A 7,010-nucleotide genomic window follows, 5' to 3' on the forward strand; every position below is an offset into this window, starting at 1 on the left:
TTTACATTTCATTTTATTTCAGTTCAAAAATGCTCTGCATTTCCTATAAAAAACAAGACAGTTGGCCAACCAATTATTTCAAAATTATTTATTGTTCCAAACCATTTTAACTATAATCAATAGAGAGGATTAGTAATATTAAGATTTAGTGCTACGGCAGAAATGATTAGAGAAATGTTTGTTTTATAAAACCTGCAATCTTTTGAAAACCAGTATAAAACCTGCAATCTTTTTAGAACTGGTATAAAACCTGCAACCTGTCTAAAACTGGCATAAAACCAAAACTCTTTTTAAACCAATTTGCAAGTACTCAAATGTTTATGTGCACTGTGCCTGTACAATGTAAAAAAAAAAAATCTACACATGTATCAATGAAATCAACTTAAATCTCCCTTTCAAATGGGTGTTCTTATAATTTTTGAATGTAGAATACCACTGCAGGCCAACCAAGCAAAATAACCAAGCACACATGCACATGCATGTGCACATACACATGCACACATGTATGCAAACACACTACTGTGCAGTGTTAAGTTCACAATTAAGTTTGCGAATCTTAGAGGTCATCTTGTTAAAGTCAAGCTCCATCATAATCTTTTGAAGAGCCTCAAAGGTGAACCTGAATCCTCGTGGATATTCCATATTAAGAGCATAACAGAGTCCAAAGACCATTGCCACTCATTCAGGACTTCCACACCATCAATGATTATCCTGATGTCTCGAGGCTGATGTAGGAGGCTTGAGTTGTCCCTGAAGACAAAGAGTGCCATGGTGGTACTCTGCAGCTCTTCCTCAGCTTCATCTTTCTGGGATATCTTGAGGTAAAATATGGAACAAAAGTGAAGAACTGAAGTCTGGCACACCTGATAAATCTTTGACCATAATAAACTACTATTTTGATAGTTGTTTGGTCACAGACTATTAGAACAATTATTTGACTAATCAGATTGTGAATTGCATAATTATTAAATTTAATCAATGGTGGAACATTTTCATAAACGTTCCACAAAGCCCAAGAAAAAAAAGAAAACAATACAGAACCCTAAGATATTAACTTGATGAGTTGATTAATCGTTGCTGTTCTACATTAATCACTGCATTTAATAGCAGAGTTGTCAAATTTACATCAAGAGACTGCATCTCATGTAGAGACAGAACAGATATGGACATACCATGTATTCTTTTATCAAGTCCTCAACACGTTCTCCAAGGTAGATAATGAGAGATTTAAGTATACACTCCCTCCTAATGTCAGCATCAGCATCCTGCAGGAACAGTTAAAATTGTTACTATGCAATATAGAGAGTATGCTGCATGAAAGGAATTTTTTTTCACCTCTCTATCCTCATGAGGTGACAAATGCCCCTTTTCCACCGACAAATCGGCACGGTGCGCTTGAGAGCAGTTCAGTTTAGCGCGGATGAACTCGCTTGTTGCGGTGGAAACATAAAGCGGACGTAACTGGGAACAGGGGCGAACCCATCTGGCTATGAAAAGTCGCGCGCAAAAGTCTTTGTCCGCAACGTCACAGCCCGAAGAACAACAACAATCGCGATATATGTGTGTTTTTGTACTTTGCTCTGTCTGTGGTTCATTTTGATTGGTTTGATTTTTGGTTCTTGTGGAGGAAGTCGCCATGGTCCAAAGTCAAATTATGGTTGCTGGGAGTTTTTTTTTTAAAAGCCTTTTGTGGGAGCGCTTCTATATCACATCACGTGGGCACCACACACACCCGGGCCAATGAGGTGTAAAGGCGGTGGAAAAGCGTCCGCAGGGGGCTAAAGTGAACTGAGCCACACCGTGTTCTGTCGGTGGAAAAGCGGCATATGCTTTCTTGTTCCAAAATAAAAGTTTATACGTATATATGTATGTATGTGTATCTGGCGAGTGAGAGTGAAAATGTGTCTCCAAAATAAATTTTGTTGTAGTTGTGCTCTGTACTTGTATAATGACAATAAATCTCTTCATTCATTCAAGGACAAAGCCCACACTTCCTTTCAACATTTTAAAAGGTCACAGCCATAATCACTGACGTTACCAAAATAAAACTGTAACAGGATACAAATTCTCATTAGATACAGGGGTTAAAATGCTAACTGTCATCTTAATTGTTAATTATATACACCCTACCTGATCAAGAAACTCTAGGATTATGGCAGTTTTTGCTTTGGTTGTCCCTCCTTTCTTTCTGAATATTTTAAGTAGCTGTGGGGAGTGCGTGTCCAGCTGGGCCATGAATCTGGTTAGCAGGGGAACTGCAGTAACCCGCAGAAACTCTGCATTAATCTGTACACGAGTAGACAGTGTACAATACATTTTTTAAAGACCAACTTCCAACAAGAAAAAGTCAAAACATATATTTCCCATTTCCAAACTATGATAAAAGGCATTAGTACAAAAAAGTTAAAGTTATACCTCTTCCATCTGAAATAGACCTGGCCATCTTTCCAAGAGGTTCTTGATGTCAGGCTTCTTATCCACAACCTCTTTCCTCCTGAATTCGAAGGTCCTGGCCATCTTCTCTCGTACAGTTTTCTCATTGTTTCTCTTCTTTAATTCAGTCAGGAGAGATATTCGCTCTAGTTCTAGGCTTTCTGGATTCTCACTGCTGGTCTGAGGATAGTAATTGGCCTCACCTCTTCTTGCCTTTTTGTTGTTCTTGGCTGGCTTGTGAAAAGGATCTTCTCGTGACTTTGATTTGAGGGTATTTACTAAGAGCTCAGATGCAAGTCCATGTGACTTAAGCTGAGTGCGGTAATTGTTCATCTTAGTCTTTAGTCTGAGTTTCCATCCGTAGCTCTCAAGGAGTCTGGTTGCCTCAAGCAGGGATGTTTCTTTGTCAGAGCCTCCGCAACGTCAATCAGGTCTGCATCACTGGGGTACGCCTTGTAGGAGAAAATCTTCTCTGCCAGTCTTTCCAGAATGTCGGACAACATTTTTGATGTAGGTGTGAGCCTGGTTTGGTCCTTTGTGTATTCCGCATTCCCTTTCTCAAGTTGACCTTCTGTTTCAAAAGAGAATTGTGGGATGTTGAACTCCTTTGGCCAGGGCTCTGTGCGGAGTTTCTCAGAGGAGCTGCTGCTTAGTATGACTGTGTCATCAGTGTTTGTTGAGATGGAGCTTGTATCTAGGTCACTTTCTACAAATTCTAAAATTAATGTTTCAGTAGCAGACTGTATGACCTTGATGGTGGTAAGATCCTTGATCATGGAGGTTGAGTTCAAGTTCACAAATGTTCCACCAAAGTCTACATCTTTATATTGCAGCCTGATACCTCCAGCAACTTTGCATGACTCTTTAACTTGTTCAATGAGCTCTTCAACTGTGTCTGGCACCCTTGATAGATCCATCCTCTCAGAGCTATTGTCACTCAACAAAATGAGGAGTCGTATGGGATTTGCCATATTTGTGGATCAAGTTGCCTCTCAGCGCTAGTGTACACAAAACTTACAACATAAAATAACACAAAGGAAAGAGACACAACACAGTATCAGCTCCCACTGCACGTTTTTGAACATATATTATAAGGGTACTGTCACAGAAGACTGCAAATTTGGATTGCATGTTTAGTGTGTACAACCACACCTTATCCTATACAAAGGACATTTTACAAAGCCAAAAGTGGTCCAGTTATGTCATGGACTTTTCTAGCCTGTATTGCACAGAAGATAAAGTGTGCTCTAAGTCCAACCTTGACTTTTTTGTGGACATGCTCTTCCATGGAGATCAGAGGAGGCAAGAGAAGACCAGGTTAGGAATAAATGTTACAAGTCACAACTTGTAACCTTACCTGTGCGAGTTGAAGGGTTGATGTAGACTGTGCACAAACTACTTATGTAGCGCAGGAATTTAATGTCAAAACACGTCCAGGATATCTATAGAAAAGGAGCAAAGGAGGGAGGAGGCATTAGTTCCCATTTACAATCTCCTTGTGTTGGCATAAAGATGATCAGGTTAAAATTGTAAGTCCTATGTCAATGCAGACCTTAAACTTGAATATATCTCTTTAAGGTAATCAAACGCATTCCTCCTATAGTATAATCCACCAATGGATATGGATCTGTCAGTTCATCTGGCCCCAAAAGCAAAATGTCCTTGTTGGGGCTCACTTGAAGTTCAAAGGCCCTGAAATGCTCCCAATGCCACGCCCTCAGCTTGCGAACAATGAAAAACAGCTTGTCCTTCAGAACCAACATGTGGATGATTTCAGTGAATTTAGGGATCCCAGCCAAAGATCCATATGCAAGGATCATTTCAGTTCTGTAGTTGAATCCATTGTAAGTGATATTCTTTGCCAGACACACATGGTCCACTGTTGGGTGTTTCAACCGTATTGCTTGTGCAATCTCCTCTTTCAACACATCAATAGAAAGAGTTGAAACATTTGATACTTCCAGGAGAGGTTTGTTAGGGTACATCAACATCTGCTGTGCCATGTGAAATTGGTGTCGTTCTGCCAAAGATAACAGCACATTCTTGAAAGACTTTGTGTATCGAACAACTCTTTTAAAAAAACTGTGCTTGGCTTCGAATCTCAAAGTCCACAGACAGCATAATGGTCCAAACTGACGAATAAGCTGAGGATAATGCTCCAAGAAATGGTGCTTAGGCAGCAAGTTGTAGTCTGGGAAAACCTCTTTAAGTCGCACTCTGTGCTCGGACATCTTGAAATTCAAATATGCAATTGACTCCTCTGTATGAACAGGTGAGACGATTATATCCACAATATCCTTTAGATCTGTCAATATTTTCCATGCAGGTTCATCAGCAGGCACCTTCTGGCCAACAAGGAGGGGGAAAAACCTTAACAGACTCCAATTTTCGTGTGAATTGCCACCTATTGTCTTTCGAGATACAAAGTTCAATGGCACTGGATGGGGACGATTTACTTTGTCAGTCCACTTAAAAGGGGAAATTCAGTATACAGTCATTTAAATATGCATGTGTAAAATATTTCTTAGACGTGAAGATGGAAAGACATAGAGCTATCTCTGCAGGAACAATCCCTTCAAATAGATCATGGACCAGATCTGGGGGGAAACCAGTAGTTACTTTGAAATGACTCAGTTTCTCAGCAAGGACACATCTCTTCTTTACACCACAGAAATTGTCCAGAGATTTTTCCTCTATGATTTTAAGATGATCAGAATGAATCTCTTCTGTTCTTGAAATAAAAATGCCACTATCTAATGCCTTGGTTTGAATTTCTGATCTTGAAGCTGTACAAAATCGGCACAGATGACCACTTTTTCAACAAATCCAGCGATGCCGTGGGCTCCAAGGTTATCAGCTATTATGCACTTTACTGTTCCCTTAACAAATTTCCCTAACTTTGGCAAAAACACACCGTGGTTTTCCAAGGAAATTAAATCACTAATGAGAGGCTCAAGCACTGCTTCATAGCCATACACCTTCAAATCATCACTTCTGACCAGCAGAGCCAAGTGTATCGATGACAGTGAAGATTGACAACCAAGGGACAGATTAGCTAAGGTCCAATAGAGGGCACCGATTTTATGTTTTCTTCGTGATGTCCCAATTGGATTACATATTTCAAAATCATCGATATAGAGATTTATTGAAATTGCACAGTCTTGAGAAAGAAGGTTGTTGTTTCGGAAAAATTCACCATCAAAGGGACAACTATAAACTGCTTTATCACTCAGAGGAGACTCATATCTCTCTTTCAAATTGGCAGTCTTTAACAAAATAGTATCTGAACTTAGAAGCTGCTGCAATGTTTTCAGCACAGATACATATTGTAGTGATTTTTGTTTTCTTTTATCAAGAATATATTCCACTGGTGACACTACACCAAATTCTCTTTTATAATATGATTTGCGCTTCCAAGAAGTAGACAATGGACCTTGTTTCACTATTGCTTTTTGAATTGGGTTTGAAGAACAAAGTGCAGTGGCTAGCTCTTCAACCACAGATGCTTCCACATGACAGTTGTTATCTCCCAAAAACTGACTAATTGTGTTTTGACTAACTCGCACAGAGACAGTTCCTATAAGATGTAGCTCCTCAAGCAATTCATTCACAGCTGTACTGGAAACTAAGTATGTGTGTTCCAATTTAAGTAAAAGTGAAGCTAATTTCAGTTCAACTTCCTTTTCAAAATCTCTTGAGTCTGTGATGGTTGGCTCATCCAATTCAGAGTTCAACGAGTCTGTAGGATAGCAGCTGATAGATGATGTGACAAATATTCCACTTTTTAAGTCTTTAACAGTGCATGAATTATGTTTTCTCCATTTATGGGTCTTGAAACTGCCATATATATATTGCTTTTGTATGAGCAACCATTAAACATACAAGAGACAAGTTCATTTTTTTTTTAAATGTTGATTGATATGTTGAAAAAAATCATACTCTGTGGAAAGCTGATTGTGGTCACAAATGTAGCACTTGAATGAAGAGGCTTTTTGTGTGGACTCCTGAGAAAGATGGTTCCTAGCTAGATGTTTTTGTAGACCGTTCCATGTCCTGGATGAACAGGGGCAATTTTCATGAATGCATGGGTAAAGACGGTGCCTGCCATGAAACCGATGATCAAGTCGATAATGTTGTAGTAGCTCAGATTTTCCTGAAAATGACAGGCTGCAGTCCTTGCATTTCCACATCCGATAACTGAGGAAACAAAGGGAATATATTAAATTCCCAAACAGGTAATGTTTGTATTGGTTCGATATATAGAATTCCAAAAATGAATTTGTCCATCTGCTGCAATGACAATTTATTTGACCAGCCCTTCCATCAGTATGAGAATGAGAAAATAATGGAGGGCCTTTCCTTTTTGTGTTGAGAGTAATTCCCCCCCAAGATTACATCCCTAGTCAAACTCTGTTTGAAGAAATGCCTCAGAAGGGGGTGGTGCCTGATGGATCAGCATTCACGTGGGTGGCAGGCTGAGCTGTGATTGACACGTCGCACTACTTAAACAGCAATTCAACCTCAAAACAGCTTTTTTCTGCTTATAAAATGTATTAGTGAGTCTTTACCTATGCAAC

The 7,010-nt window shown here is 39.4% G+C and overlaps 1 long non-coding RNA gene across 1 annotated transcript; it reads right to left on the reverse strand.

Moving 5' to 3' along the window:
* Positions 1-718: 718 nt before the first annotated feature.
* LOC135933568 (uncharacterized) lies at positions 719-2,191 on the reverse strand. The gene is made up of 3 exons (XR_010573824.1): positions 2,131-2,191; positions 1,173-1,265; positions 719-815 (listed from the first exon to the last, which is right to left on the reverse strand). It is a non-coding gene; the product is annotated as an uncharacterized LOC135933568 (long non-coding RNA).
* Between the last annotated feature and the right edge of the window lie 4,819 nt (positions 2,192-7,010).

Source organism: Pelmatolapia mariae, linkage group LG9 (assembly GCF_036321145.2).
Source record: "Pelmatolapia mariae isolate MD_Pm_ZW linkage group LG9, Pm_UMD_F_2, whole genome shotgun sequence".
NCBI lineage: Eukaryota > Metazoa > Chordata > Actinopteri > Cichliformes > Cichlidae > Pelmatolapia > Pelmatolapia mariae.